This window comes from Nasonia vitripennis (genome assembly GCF_009193385.2).
Source record: "Nasonia vitripennis strain AsymCx chromosome 1 unlocalized genomic scaffold, Nvit_psr_1.1 chr1_random0015, whole genome shotgun sequence".
Taxonomy (NCBI): domain Eukaryota; kingdom Metazoa; phylum Arthropoda; class Insecta; order Hymenoptera; family Pteromalidae; genus Nasonia; species Nasonia vitripennis.
Window position 1 is genome coordinate 20,329 of NW_022279604.1, and position 17,393 is coordinate 37,721.

A 17,393-nucleotide genomic window follows, 5' to 3' on the forward strand; every position below is an offset into this window, starting at 1 on the left:
TGACAAATAATAACGATAGCTTGTACTAATCTGCGCGTCGTCTGAATTAAGCACGGTATCCCTTCCTTGGCCTAGCCGCAATAGAGACAATAAAAAACATCACACTAATACGACGTAACATAATATAATACATATCGGTTACAAATAATGCTCGTATTGGGTTATAATTATTAATAATCTTTTTTTTGTTTTTTCAAAATAATTTTGCATAAATTTATTTATTATTTCTTTCATTCATGTTTTCATAATTCTTATAAGTAGTATAAGTCTTACTTATTTATTTAAACTTTCTCTATACGTATACATAAGCAGATAATTATTCACAAAAAAAAAATTATATTTTATCATATGTGTGCATCCTATGGTAGAATCGGTAACCCACTTAATGGTATCCTTTTCAGCCTGTAAATCTAAGAACAATCTGTTTTCATTACCATTATGCCTCATGTCTCGTTCTTCGAACACTAAGTAGTACCGCTAGTGTAGGCAGATGTCGCCACAAGCTTCAGCGTCTCTAATTTTTTTAACTCACGGTGCGCTCGGTTGCCGGCTCATGCTCCCGTCGCGCTCGTCATACCCCCCCCCCCCCCCCAGCCTACGAATTTTGGATATATATATATATATAAATAAAAATACGTATAGATGTATTTTTAATAGCACTTCTCAAAAATATTAATTATATAAATAGCACCCCCGTAGTTTATAAATAAAAAATAGGTAAAGATCGTGCATCTTATAACCTCGATATCTCTTCAGATACCTACAATTCGTTACTTCTTATAGTCTAAAAAAAACTGCACCATAGCTAAAAATCCATAAAACGCAATATTAATTGCAAAAAGTTAATAAAACCCAATTTATCTATCGCCGAACTGCACGGCGTCTTGGCGCATGCGCGTCGTATATATTCTAGGGTTTTTATTTTGGGATCATTGTTACCAATGCTGTCTTGAAACTGATCGAGAGAGAAAGAAATGGAGAAACAATAAACACAAGATTAGTTAGTGAAGTTATTAATTGTTATGTAGAACAAGGCCTAAATGAAGAAGATCCAGGTGCTAATAACATGCTCAAAGTGTCCGAGTACTGTTGGAATCAAGGAATTTATCATACAAGATATTATTTTCTCCAAAGATTCTATGATCTGGATTTAAATATGACACTGCAAGAAATTTCAAAAAACAAGACTATAATAGAGGTTACAGTAATTTACGTAGCTGTTAAAGATCATTGAGATACATAGGAATAATGGAGATATTTATATATACCAGATTATAACGAATAAGAAAAATGTAATAATGACGACTGCAAAGAGCTTTTAATATTTATTTATGAATTTTTATTCTAAATACATTATTTTTCATGGCTACAAGATCGAACTTTTAATAAATACTTTAACATCAAATTAAATTCATTATAATACATAGTCTATTGGTTTCTCTTTTAAAGACATTGTAATCACTTCCCCTCAAAACATTGACACTACACATTCTCCTAAAATTAATTTTAAAATAAGCTAGTATAGTAGCATTTATAAGCTTGTTGACGAGGAGCTTAAGCTCACTGCTAAGCTGTTTTTCGTTACAAATCTGCAGTTCCTCGATGCTCTCCACACTGATGCTGTCAATTATGAATTTGAGGATACGTGGATGTAGCAGCAGGTAGCAGCAGCTTAACCGTACTGTAATACAAGAGATATATGCATTTCTAAAACAAGAGATATTTATGTTAAAATTTACTACCCACCACGTATAATGAATCCTTGAGACTGTTCCTAATATCCTAGCATCTAAAACATCAGTTTTTAGCTACTTTTTTGCATCGGGAGCACTTTTTTGAATCCACGATTTCAAGTTTATCAAAATCATAAGTTTTAATTACAATTTGGGCCATACTTTTTGTATGCTTTATATCTTTTGAAAGCAGAGTTTAAGCTTGATGTTCAGCAAATGAAAAATTCAGCAATCCTTGAGACTGTTCCTTATATCCTTAGGTGGGATAAGTCCCAGCCACACCTTGGCAATCGCCTCCTTTTTAACCAGTGGTTGTCTCATGATACATATAATACATATCCAGTTTCCAAAAGTGCAGAACTATAAGGGAATGATCAGATCACAGTTCCAAGTATATGCTTCCTGTTGCCTCAGGTGTTGTATGGCTCATTGATGCATAACAATAGTTTTATCTTGATGTGTTTTAGCCTGCTATAATGACTGCAAGACCATGCGTACGACTGTTGCTCTCTGATTCACGTAAAATGAAAATATAATATTTAATTATGACACGTTTATAATACGGCAAAGTATACAATTATAAACGAATAAAATGTATTAACTATAGAAAGTTTTAAAAATAACGTTGTTAATATAATTACCATTGTATGTGCATCCATTGTTAACTTTAAGTTTTATTTATTTATATTCACTATTATTATTTATTTAAAAAGAAAAATGTATAAGTTAACTTCTTATACAATTTTTAATCATCTGCGGGACTGCGGGATTCGCTTTAGCTCCCAAAATAAAAACCCTAGATTCTAGAATATCTGCGCCGTGCATGCGCCAAGACGCCGTGCAGTTCGGCGATAGATAAATTGGGTTTTATTAACTTTTCGCAATTAATATTGCATTTTATGGATTTTTAGCTATGGTGCAATTAGATTCACGCATGGTGCTGTTTTTTTAGACTATAAAAAGTAACGAATTGTAGGTATCTGAAGAGATATCGAGGTTATAAGATGCGCGATCTTTACCTATTTTTTATTTATAAACTACGGGGGTGCTATTTATATAATTAATATTTTTGAGAAGTGCTATTAAAAATACATCTATACGTATTTTTATTTATATATATATATCCAAAATTCGTAGGCTGGGGTAGGGGGGTGCTCATCATAACGCTTTTTGTGCGCGAAGCAAATGGACACAGCCCAGCACGTGAGAAGTTTTTGAGGTTATCAATGGGAAAGACCGAAGAAGGAAAGAATAATAGGAGAAAGACGTTGAACGAAAGAAGTTAAACGCTCAGTTAAAGGAGGTCCAGGAGAATATTGCAAAAAAATTAAAGAATGATGTCCTAGAGCCTAATGTCGGTGTAAGTGAGAATGCGGAATTAATCAACGCATTACTCGAGGATGAGCCCGAGGAGCCGCAACCTCTGGCGGGAGATGATTATGATTCAGGTAAGCTAAATAATGCTCAGAGGCATTTTGTTAGTGAAGGCGATGAGCTCACACGAGAGGTGAGACATATCGTACAGTTTGCCGACGAGCCCGCACACAATGTGAGATAATTATGACATTTACACTCGGCTTTCGTAATAACCATGTTGTTGATGTTGGAATAGTGGTTTAAACAATAACACTGAGGTTAGATAATAAGTAATGATAATATATTGAAGTGATAAAGTTATGACAAAAGCCAAGTCGGCACATCCGTCTACATCGGAATCTTACAGTAGTGAGAGTATACAGTGTAGTGTGCGCTTAGAGTATATACGCGAGGCATGCGCACTAAGCTCGTGTTCGCTTGAGCTAATCTCGTTGCACGAAATGGTTGTCAACCAGTAGATGGCGCGACGTGTATCCTTTTGTATATTACGACTGTGTAAATTCACATTAGATCTAGAGGAGGACGAAAAGGACAAAGAGACTCGTCGAATGCAGTGGAGGTAGACGAAACGCTCGAGGAGTCAGACAAAGGAAATAAGATTGATTTGAATCCTAAGCTAGCCACCACTTGGCGGAAAATTTTATTAAAAGGTTTGAAGAAAGAGAAAAAGATGGCGCTGCTGGACAAATCCCCGAAAACGGGAAAATGCCCCTTCCAGACACGCCAGCTCAACACTGAGGTTGCAGCGAGTATCAAAGAGCCCAGCTTTAAGAGAGATACATTTTTCGCAGCTGATTTGGATTTGTGTGGTTCTAGCCTGCCAACCTTGGGATCTGCAATGTCTATGATATTCAATGGCTCGATACAAGAAATAGACACCAAGGAAGTTTTAGCAAGACTAATTGATGCAGGCAAATTGATGTGCTAGTTGCACAATCAATTAATAAACGTACGAAAAGCCTTTCTCTACCCGAGTATTGAAAAGAAAGCTCGGCTGGCCTTAGATAAAACACAGTCTGGAGAATTCTTATTCGGCGCTGATTCATCACAGAAAATCAAAACTGCCAAAGCTGTAGAAAAGTTGGGATTGTCATTAAAACAACCACTAACAGAGAACAAGCAGACGTTTGAAGCATCGTCATCTTTAAACTGGCGGGGCCCGCCTGCACGAGGCCGAGGCAAGGCGTGAGTCAGGCGCTTCAACCCTCAGAGAAGCTTCGGCCAGTACGGATACAGCGGGGCGCTCGCCAAACGAACTACTCGCAGAGAAAACCAGACACAGCAGAATACAACCAGCACGTTGAACTTCAAGAAGAAGAAGCGATAGGTTGTATAGCGGGACGATTAAAACAGTTTGTGCCTGGTCTAATATAACAAATGACTCATTTAATTTGCAATGCCTGAAAGGGTATAAATTAAAGTTTAGTTCGAAACCTTCTTGAAAGAGAATTCCGAGATGTAATTGTTTGAATAAAAATGATGAACCCCTTATGGGAGAAGCTATATCGAATTTATTAAAGTTAGGATCAATTAAAAAGGTTTTAAACTCAAATAAACGATTCGTTTCATCGTATTTTTTAGTGCCGAAGGCTAATAAGAAAATGAGATTTACGTTGAATTTGAAAGAGTTAAATATGTTTATTCTTTTAAGATCATTTTAAAATAGAAGATTTTAGGACAGCTGCAAAATTAATTTCAGAGAGATGATTTATGGGATCTATAACCTAAACAACGCTTATTTGCTAATTCCATTGCATAAAGCAAGTCAGAAATATGTATACTTTGAATGGAATAATGCTAGATACGAATGCAAGTTTATCCCTTTTAGACTGTATATAGCCACCTGGTAATATACAAAAATTATGAAACCAGTAGTAAATTTTTTGAGAAGCAAGAATTTGTTATTAGTAGTGCATTTAGACGATTAGTTGTATTTTGGAGATACATATAATAATTGTTTACAAAACTTGAATTTTACTGTATGAACGTTAGAGTCGTTGGGATTTATTATTAATAAGCTGAAAAGTAGTTTGATTCCACAGAATAGGTGCCAATTTCTAGGCTTGATTTTAGATTCAATAAATATTGTTATGATCAGGTTCGGGTAATGAGAATAATAAGTCGTATTTATAGAAAAGCACACTTGAACTCGCACTCTTTAATTCAAACGTAAACACAACTGTTTTTAACAGCTGATAGAACCAGACTGAACATAAACAATAACATTCGCGACGCCGTTGTTCACGTTGCTAAGGGTCGCTATGCGCGATTCTTGGCGTTTGAATCGTGCAACATTCAGGCTTGGTCACAACAATATGTCTATCGAATTACCGGAGATTAAAAGAAAGCAAATTGTCGGTTTAATAAGAGGACTAAGAGCTAGGAGAAGTTATTCTACAAGAGAGTTTTGCGAGACTAGTCGGATGTATTGTCGCTGCGTGTCCAGCTATACAGTACGGATTGCTCTATTCTAAAAAGTTAGAAAGGATAAAATATCAGCCATGATGGTTATCCTGTAGTCCTTATCAGTGGATTTGGATTGGCGGGAAGAGAAAATTTCGTTAGAAAGCAATAGAATCCTCAAAAATAAATTCGAGCTAGAGATATTCTCTGATACTTCAAGCTCAGGCTGGGGCATCGCTTGCAACGCAAAAGTTGCGTTCGGTTCATGGAATAAGGAGAAAATTTAAAATCACATTAATTATCTCGAATCATTGGCTGCATTCATAGGATTGCAAATTTTTTGTAGAGACAGATGGGATTACGAATTACTTCTTCGGATTGACAATACTGCAGCAATCTCTTATATAAACGGAATGGGCGGCATTCAGTACCCAAGATTAAATCAAATAGCAAGACAAAATTTGTAATTTTGCGAACTAAGAAATATTTAGATTTTTGCGTCTTACATCGCGTCTAAAGAAAACGTCAAGGCGGATTTAGCATGGCGAGCAAATAAGGTACATACAGAGCAGAAGCTAGCACAATGAGCAGTCGACATTATTACTGAGAAAGGCTATAGCCGGGTTACTATGGTGAAATGGCCCCCTTGGAAAATGTATATATGTTATATACCATTCGATGGGGGATAAAAAAAAACTCCCATAGCCAAATTTTTAGCTCTCTGCCTAGTGCGCATGCGCAGTAACGTCGATAAACGTGTTTTTTTGATTTTATTTTTTTCTGAAGTCCCTATAGGATAAAAATTTTTTTAAAAATTCACATTGGTGTATTTTTATGTCATGAATAACTGCAATTTTTTTGGGATTACATAACCTCAAATATCGGATCTAAAAAAATTATTAAAGTTTTCAATCGATATTTTGACCCCCTTGTTTTTGAGGTGCAACTTTTTAAGTAGACTTTTTTTGTGTACTTTTTCCCGTTCTTTACGATGGCACTAACGTTTTTTCCTTAAAAATGGTGGCACAACTCGATTTGAGCCAAAAACTGATTTTTTTGCCATTTTTTCACGTTTTTAGCTGGTTATGTTACAATTTAGTTACTAAAGTGACTCCTTTTGAGTAGTTTTGCATATCTTCCCATGAAAACATAATAAAAATGAAATATTTTGTTCGCTCCAAGCCGTATTTTTTATATTATCTTACGTTTTCAATGATGGTCTTATCAGAATTGTGATATCACCTTATTATAAAACTGATGGCTAATGTTATGTTCTTTTTAAACGTTCTGTGATTGGTCGAAAGTATTGTCTCTGTCGCACTTTTTTGTTTATTGTTTATTTTTATTTACAATAAAAGGTTATGCTTGGCCGCGCGGTTGACGCGGCGGCTGCAATGCAGACGATCTGCGTAGTGAATGGTCAATCATAAAATTAAGAATTATCAGGAGCATAAACAAATAAAGTATTTTGATTTCTTAATTAATTAAACGATGCGCAAACCAATGGCCAACATTGTTTTTTTCAAAACTAATTTTTTTTTTTCTTACAATTGTCTATATAAGGGAGAAAGTACAATACGTCCCGTCCCGTCCCGTACCGACCCCGGGACATACCGTCTGAAATAAGTCACTTTTATATTATTGGCTAATTCTGTTCGATAACCCAATCGACGGTACAGAATTAGCCAATCCCGTAAAAACAGCTTATTTCAGACGGTATGTCCCGAGGTCGGTACGGGACGAGGGACTCAATTGTACTTTCTCCATAATATACTAATACAAGTGAATTTTGAAAACGCTGTTAGTATAAGTTTATAACTTTTAAAGTAAATTAAAATCTAGCAAATAAAAATTGTTTCGATTTTTCTTTTTACTATTTCGGCTTTTGACTGATAATTGATAGCAATACTAGAAAAAATAATAAAGTAGTTAAGTATTTATTTTCAAATACATTGGAGTTAGTTGGAACCGAAGGCTGACGCGGCTACTTTAAATCTTTCTGCTGTTTACTTCAAAACTAACAATCTTGTATATTTAAAGTGAGTACTATATATTTTACATATCTTTTAAAAAAATGAAGATTTAACAAAGTTTTTCAAAAGTTTTGACATCACAGATTATATGCTTTGATATTAGGGTTATATGTATTTCTAATACATATTACACAATAAATTAATATTTTGTTAAATAACTTCTTTAAAATCAAAACCTATTATTAATATCTAAAATGTTATTTTTATGCCGACACTTAGAGTTTTGAAAAAAATACTGTAACCAACCTACTGATAAATAAAAAATCTCCCATGTATTTATAATAAATACACTTGTATTTTACCGGTATATGCAGAGTAAGACTTATTAATGGGTAGAAAAATAAAATTTTTATTATAAATTCTGTAGTATTAAGAGTAATTGTATCAAAAATAATGACAGATAATATAGTAATATAATAATATGATATAATAATATAATAATATAATATAATAATGTAATAATAATAACAGATAATTATTAGACCTTTTTATATGCTAAATAAGAAAAACATGTTGTGTACGTTATTAAATTCTTGCATAAAATCAAAAGTTTAAACCAACATTAAATTATAAACTGTTTTAGTACTCGCATAAAGATCCGATCTTATCCTAAAACAAAAATAGCAATCAGATTTTAAATCAATAAGCTAACAAAAAAGTAATTAATAAAAATGAATCTTCAATCCTATAGATATAGATATACGTACAATGCATGTAAGGGGAACGAGTCTTTATCTATTTAACTTAACCAATTTAGGCTAATCACATAAAGTAAAATGAGAAATTAGTTAAACATAAAGTTGTTGAAACTATTAACTAAATAAAATTAAGAAGGAAAAACATTTGAATAAAATATGACAATAAACTTTTGCTAGAAACGGATTTGACGATTGATGAGTTGCATGTTTTGATGTAATGCGGTATATTAATTATACAAGTATGATTAAATTGATAAAATATAGAAAGTCTTGAACAATAATTAATTTGTTTATGTATAAAATACTGTCAAATTAATAAAAAATGCACATAAATATCTGCATATGACTATATATGATGTGATTTTTACTATAGTTAATTATTATGAGATGAGAAAAAATATTTGGTTTTACATAAAAACAATACATGAGAAATAATAAAAATGAAAAATAGAACTAATAGGATGCGAACTTATTAATTGTCAATTAACTTTTAAGTTAAAAAAATGTAAAATGAATAAAGTAAACACAAGCTAACCTATGCTTTAAACACATACGTATATGAAACATCATTAAAAACAACATTATTTATTTATTTTAAAATACACTATTATTCATGTCTAGATACAAGAACATATTTTTACAAAAAAAACAAATTGAATATAATAATTTCATAGGTTTGTTGATTTTATAAAATCACTAGGTGCAAGCACTTCAATACAGTTATGACAAAAAAAAATTATTTGCTTAAAAAACTTATAAATGAAATACAACTTATTTCACTTTTACTAGGCAATATTATTTTTTTACTTTTCATGTAAAGCTACTGAGAAAACTGGATTATACAAGAACTTAGATTATAATATTTTTGTAATATTTATTATTCATTCTAGTTTTTAATTTAAAAAAAGGCAAACAATTTTTTTAGATTTTTAAAAACTAACTAACAGCATTTTTAAATGTATTGTAAAATATTTATATTTTATTATTTCAGAAGTGATCTTCTTGTCTAATGGTTAAATAAATATGGCATCTAATAGTAATGAAGAGTCAGATAACATCAGGAAACGCGATGATCGAAGATGTGCCATGTGTAATATTTATATTAGAAAATCAATTGGTCGAGAAAAGGAAATCGAATCTGAAGTTGAAATCGAATATGCTAAACAATTATCAAATAAAGATATTTACATCCATGATGTAATTTGTGATTCATGTAGAAAGCGATTAGCCAAATACATATCAAGCTCTAAACCTAAAAAGGTTAATGTTCCAGCAACTGCTTCGTCTCAAGATTCAAATGTTTCTGAATCATTTTCTCAGCTAACTGCCACTTCATCATCTCAGGAAAGTACACAATCATCTGTATACACAATAAAGGAACAAAAAGTACGAGCAACCACGGAATTACTTATTCAAAGGACGATTGCGACACATAAATATTGCTTTGTTTGTGGGTACCAAAAACAGACTAATAATATATTAGTTCCTTTAGAGGCCCGAATTCAAGTTTATAGTAAAATGAATGTTTTTATTCCACATGGCAATAGATGCTGTTGCACACATTTAATTAAAAAAAGATTTTATGAAGATGAACTAAATAAAATTAATATTTTTTCCACTACAAGTACGGTATATATTGATGAATTACTACAATTTTTGAGTCAATTATCAATGAAAGCAGACGAAACTTTATTAGATACAGTAGCTGAATTTTCCATGCCTGAAAAAAAATTGAAAGTTTTTACGGGATTAACGTGGGAAAATATTAATTATCTTAAAGATCAACTCACTTCTCTGAAGAATTCCTGTGTAAGGACAGCGACACAAGCCATTGTCGTATTTTTATTCAAAATGCGCTCTGGGAATTCTAACTCGCTCATCTCTACAATATTTGACATTGAAAGCGAACAACAAGTATCTCGTTTTTGTCAATCAGTATTATTATCTTTCGAAAAAGATTTACTACCAAAACACTTTGGATTAGAAAATGTAGACAGAAATGAAATGATTGAAAATCAAACTTCTAATATGGCAAAGAAATTACATCCTGGTAAACAACTTATTTTGATTGCTGATGGTACTTATATAAGGCATGAAAAAAGCTCTAATAACGAGTACCAAAGAAAATCTTATTCAGGCCAAAAAAAAGTTCCTCTGACTAAACCATTTACTATATGTACTACTAATGGTTATGTTGTTGACCAGTTAGGTCCATATCTTGCAAATAAAAATGATGCTACAATACTGATTGAAATATTGGAAGAGAAGCAGAATATTTTACAGAAACTTCTTCGCCAAGGGGACATTTTTATACTGGATAGAGGTTTCAGGGACATTAAACAAAAATTAGAAAATATGGGTTATATTGTTTTGATGCCTGCACTCAAAGGTTCAAAATCTCAACTTTCTACGCAAGAATCAAATGAAACAAGATTCACGACAAAACTGCGATGGGTTGTTGAAGCAGTGCACGGAGTTCAAAAGAAAAAATATAGGTTATTAGATCACAAACTTGATAATAAAATGGTGAAAAATACTGGATCTTATTGTAAAATTTCTTGCTACTTAAATAACTTGTTTGGCAAACGCCTAGATTCTGATGAAGACATGCAAGATGAAATATTTAGTGCTATGCAATCTAGAAAAAATGTTGAAAATACATTAGCAGTTTTAGTAGCAGACAAAAGATGGAGTCGTCGGAAACTACCATTTAAAATAATAACTTCGGATGATTTACCAGACTTTCCTGAATTAACAATAAAAGATTTGAAAATTCTGTTTACAGGAACATATCAGCTTAAACAGACAATATCTTACTTAGCGGAAATGCTTGACGCAGATAATAATTTGAAGATTGGATATTCAAAAGAGACTAACAATATTCTCAAACTTGAAGTGCAATCCAGGCATATTAACAGAAAACAATACAAATGTTTCGTTGAGTATAAACCAAATGGTATTGGTTATTCTAGCATCTTAAGACACTGTTGTGATTGTGCTAGCGGTAACCGTACTATAGGATGTTGTGCGCATATTGCTGCCATAATCTATTATCTTTCACATGGAAGATATTTATCAAAAATCATACGACCAGCTGAAATTCTGTCTAAAATGTTTCTTAATGATCAAATTGAAGTGTGTATTGATGAAGATAGTGACAATGATGAGTGAATCATTTTTTCTATTGTGAACATTCGTTATTTTTAAAAAGCTACTTGTATACGTTCCATAATTTATTTTAAATAGCCTATGAAGATAATAAATTATACTTTGTACGAATTGAACATACTTAACTTCAATTCCTTTTTACCTGATAATTATTACTGTCAATAGATTTTGAATAATCAATTAAGTAGAGGCAGATAAGCCAAATATGGCCTTTTTAAGACCACAAGACGCCAAAAGTACCCTCAAACGATCGATTTCAAGGCTATGTTTAGCTAAAAACAGGCTTTTTTGCGTGAAAACCCTTGCATTATGACATTTTTAGGTTAGTTTTGGGTTACATGGTACCAAAAATGGCCTTTTTCGGCGTTAAATCACTCAAATGAGGGCATTTTTAGGTTAAAGAGAAAAGCAGACACTGACAGCGGCGATATTCTTTTTATATATAGAGAGAAACCCTTTATTACCTCAAATTCTGATAAGACCATCATTGAAAACGTAAGATAATATAAAAAATACGGCTTGGAGCGAACAAAATATTTCATTTGATTATGTTTTCATGGGAAGATATGCAAAACTACTCAAAAGGAGTCACTTTAGTAACTAAATTGTAACATAACCAGCTAAAAACGTGAAAAAATGGCAAAAAAATCAGTTTTTGGCTCAAATCGAGTTGTGCCACCATTTTTAAGGAAAAAACGTTAGTGCCATCGTAAAGAACGGGAAAAAGTACACAAAAAAAGTCTACTTAAAAAGTTGCACCTCAAAAACAAGGGGGTCAAAATATCGATTGAAAACTTTAATAATTTTTTTAGATCCGATATTTGAGGTTATGTAATCCCAAAAAAATTGCAGTTATTCATGACATAAAAATACACCAATGTGAATTTTTAAAAAAATTTTTATCCTATAGGGACTTCAGAAAAAAATAAAATCAAAAAAACACGTTTATCGACGTTACTGCGCATGCGCACTAGGCAGAGAGCTAAAAATTTGGCTATGGGAGTTTTTTTTATCCCCCATCGAATGGTATATAACATATATACATTTTCCAAGGGGGCCATTTCACCATAGTAACCCGGCTATAGCCTTTGGTGAAATGAATATAGGCCTATTTGCGCCTAAGACAAATAAAAAATGCGATCGGTATTGCTCGCAGGCATTTTGCGTAGACGCGTTCACAATAGACTAGAGAGATAAACAAATTTTCGCATTTCCTCCAGTAGCGCTTATTTTAAAAATCACTCAGAAAATAAAGAATGACAAGGCTATTACGTCATAAGTTAAATAAGAAACTAAGAAAAATTTAAATAAAATAAAATAACGACGCAGCTGCATGCAAAACAAAAAAAAAATATTTTCCGTAGAACTTAAGAGCAGGCGAGCGTCCGGACAGCGCAACTAGGCAGACCGAAAAAATAGCCATTAAAAGTGTGCGTAGGTACAGCGATCAGGATTAGTATACCCCAGCTGGGAAAAATCCAAGCGTCTGGAGAAATTGCGAGCGAAAATCTGGTGCCTCGAACTTTGTTTGTGCTGTGTCGCAGAATACGAAGCCGTGCAAAGCACATTTAGAATTTTTAAAGTAGAATATGTTTAATAAATAAAATAGAAAATTAGATTCATATGAAGTATAGACAGTTTGAAAGTATTAAGTTGCAACTGTTGCAACGTGTAGCCTGTGCGGCTACACGCGTACACGAGCACAACACTAATTGTGCCACACAATGTTGTTCTCTGCTGCATTTATGCATGCAGCAGAGGAACAACAACACTGTTTTTCTTTGCGCCGAGGAAGCTAACCTCACCTGGCAGCTGCATGGAGCAACGGTGGCTCCCCTGCAGGCTCGGCAGGTGACTATGCCCTCACTGTAGCGCCTCCGCGGATCGCCAGGTGTTGTCGTACAGCGCTGTACCGACGCAGCCGACATGCACCTACTCCTGCTCGCACCAGGAATCGCGTCGTGAACCGTAGAAGCGAGATCGAGACATAGGCGAGAGAGAGAGCGAGAGAGAGAGAGAGAAAGAGAGAGAGAGAGGCTCGCGCGCGAAGCCCGCATGCCGACGCGGAGGCAGCGCGTACACCACTAGCGCGCACCACTAACTGAGCCATACCACCGCACTGGCGCAGTCTAGTGCACTAGCGGGAGTCCCGTGCACCACAATTGCACGGTGACTTCAACTTAACTATCGCGCCAGATAACGCGTCAGAGCAAGCTGACGTGTTCGCGCTATCTCTCTCTCGCATATTAGGCGTTGATGGAAGAGACGTTCGTGCGGTTGACGCTAGCGGTGTCGCGCCGCCAGCGATTAATATAGACAGCGCCGATTCGGGTCTCCGGGTACGCGCAGGACCTCGAGGACGAGAGAGACATCATCCTCGTTTAGAATAGTCTCAACCTTCCGAGCGAGTAGACGCCTCTAACCAGCCCAGAGCAACCACCGATTCTCAAAGTACCAGAGAGTAAGAGAGAGAGTAGACAAGCTTGGAAAGGAGAGTTGAAGTTCCGAAGAAGAAAATAAAGTAAGTCGTCGCATATTCGGCACGGTTGCCAATAATTCGTGTATCAAATTTGGTTTTGGGAATAATTTAATTTATTTAATTTAAAATAATAAGATTTAAAATTTTAAATATTAAGTTATAATAAATTTGAAATTGATCACAATAGTAAATTAGAATTATAGTTGATAATTGTTATTATATATAAGCAAATAATGTAAAATTTACAAATAATCATTACATAACAAATAGGAAAGTTGAAAATGGTACAAGGAGGGCCATCTAGCGGGAAATTGGCAAGGCCAGGAAAATAGCGTGGGTGGGTCCGAAGGTGAAGCGGAAGAAGATCGGAAGAGGCAGTAGCTAAGCGCAAAGGAGCGATGCAATAGGTCGATGACTGATAAAGAGAGACTGATGCGGACCCAAAGGGATGGGCCTGTGAGAAAAACCGGTTTGGAAAGGGAAAAGATTCGACGCGGGCGTGAAGGTAGGAAAAGCGTGCGGAGAAAAGTCTAGTAGAGAAGTCTCGTCGAGGAGTTCAGCCGAGGTGGCTGCTCCCAAGTAACATCTAAGTTTAAAATTTTGTATTACAAGCCGTGGTGGCTGAAGTGTGGACAACGATTTTTAGTGATTTCAAAAATATATACATTACCTAAACATACTTGTAGTGAAGTTTATTTAATTATTTTTTGGGACATACATCAATCACTAGAAAAGTAAGTGAAAATTATTTAAATTAGGTAGGCAAATATTTAAGGGTGGTAATTTTTCGCTGCCACTCATTTTACAAAAATAATTTTGGGAGAACTTGTCGAGTTGCCTGGAGGGTTGACTGGACTTCGCTTGTCGGAGACCTTTTGACCTACAGACCAACGAGACCTGTTTGTTAATTTGGGTAGGGAATCATAATAAATTCACGCGGGTTGTCAAAATAAACAAGGGAGCGACCGAGTTCAGCGGAAGCTATCTCAAAACGGAGAATTTTAGATTGTGCACCGACGTTCGGACGTAACAAGGCACACAAACGTGCGCGCGCGCGATTCCTCTAATCGAGCCACGCGCAGCTCTTAGTCAGATCGGCGATCCGGCTACGATTTCCTGACGCTCGCGATTCACACTTATCCACGGCACCGCTAATGACGTTCTCTCTAGCTGTGTCCACAATCACCTAAATTCGGTCAAACGAACGTATACGGTAGCGAATTTGCTAGTGCTGCCAACCTAATTCGTTTTTTGCAAGCGGGGTGTACCTAACCTCAAAATCTAAAATAGTTTGGCAGCACTGTCTAAAGAGCTACCGTCTACGAATACGTTAACGAATTCGGCCAATTGCGGACACAGCCTCTCGCTCTTACTCACTCGCTCAACTTCTCGCACTCGCGTACGGGCTCTCCCGAAACACTCGCGACCTCAACACTCTAGAAACTCGCGATGTAACAATGGAAAACTGCGTGCGACTGTCACTCAGAATATATGCGTCTCATGCAACGGTCAAACAAGAAGTGGCGCGCCGCGCCGGCCACCGCGGCGATGCGTGCTTTCTCCGCTCCAGCTCGGCCAATCAGCGCTCGCGAATCAGCCAGTTTTCACGGCCGCGCTCAACTCGCTCCCCGACTAGCCTGAAATCGGGCGAGTCGCCGTCGATGCGGCCACTTTCTCCGATGGCTCGACTCTCCGCTCACGCTTGACTCGCAACCAGCAATATGCTCCCCTGTGACGCTCGACTCGCTTTCCCGCACATACACGCTCATGATTTCGGCGAATTCTCTGGACGCAGCCGGAGTTACAAGCTTCCGCGAAGTCTCTTGCACACTCAGTTTTCTTATTCCCGAATTCTTCGCTTCCTCGAATCCCCGTCGTGGCTTCTTGTTTCTCCAGCTTCTTGGACTTCTCTCATAGGCACTTGCGCGAAAATAAGAAAACACGAGTTAGAAATAAGTCGCACACATAATCGAGCACACCCTCGTCGCAAATGGTATTTATAATAATAAATTAGCAAAGCCCAAATACAATAGAATATATGATCTAGATCCTGTGTTATTAAACTAAGAGAAACTATATCTCTTGGAGAGTTTGAGTCTATCAGAGTTGACTGATAAATTAGTTGTCTTGTTAGCATTAATCACTGCACATAGAAAACAAATCTCATTGATCTCAATAACAAATATAATGAGAAAAGTTGCAGGGTATGAAATAGAGATACCACAAAGAGTTAAGAATTCTAGATTAGGAACTATTCAACCGTTACTTCTTTTACCAGAGTTTACGGAGAAACCCGAGTTATGCGTTGTTAAAACTCTAAATAGATATTTGGAAGTTACAAAAGAATTGCGTAAAAAGTGCGATAACTAAATTATTAAAACAAGAAAACCTTACAAAAAGCAATTCAAATATACCCTAAGTAGAATAAATTCAAATATACCGTAAATAGAACCTTTTTAGAATACGGAATAGGCAAAGAGTGTGCCCCGCACAGGTCTGATAGGTCTAATCTTTTCAAAAGTTTTTATAACAGACCAATTGTATCCGATAGAAACGCATTTGCGGAGACAGTAATATTAAGAAGAGAATCAATAACAAAAAATAGCTTGTACTTAAAGGTACAAAAGTTTGTCAAAAATCTGTTCGATGATAAAAAAAAATGGATTTTTTAATTGTACGAACGTTTTCTGAACATATATCTAGTTATCAAAGAACAAGACACAAAGCATAATAGATGGATCAAGCAAGCCTGCCGAAGGTGGGCGAAGCTTGATCACGATTATGCTGACGGTCTCGTTCAAAAGATCCCTCCCACCCTTGAAAACATAAATCAAGTATATGCATACACAAAAAAAAAAATTTTCTTTTTACCCAAGATAAGATTAGCAATAATAACGTCTGCAAGCATAAAAACTCTGAACTCATGACGAGCGCTCGCAGGAGCATGAGCTTGCAAGCCGCCGTAAGTTGAAAAAATTAAAGATGCTGAAGCGACATCTGCGTACACTAGCGGTACTACCTAGTGATCTTTTAAACGAGACCCTCAGCATAATTGTACCTTCGGCAAGCTCGCTTGATCCATCCATTTCTTAGACAGGCTGAAACGCCTTTTAACCTACTTAATTAGTGGTTCTTGTATTCAATCTACTTACCTTGTTGCTGAGTACAAATTGCCATTTACAGTTCGTGGAGTAACGCAAATAATTACACGTACCTTACCGGGGTTTAAGGTTAAGATAGGAAAATCGTTGCTACACGGAGAAAAATGGTTGGTTATGGTAACCACGTACTTGATTGGGATAACCACATTCCTTGGGGAAATACGCACCAACTAGAATATGTGTAAGTCTATCCAAGTAGACTTAGTTAAATAATATTGATCACTGAAATCAAGCACATGGTAAAATTTCCTTCGTGACTTCGTAAAGACAACAAACACATTTAATTCTCCTAACAAAGTAAATAGTTTTTTTTACGAGATTTCTCGGGCTTGCTGTCTGTG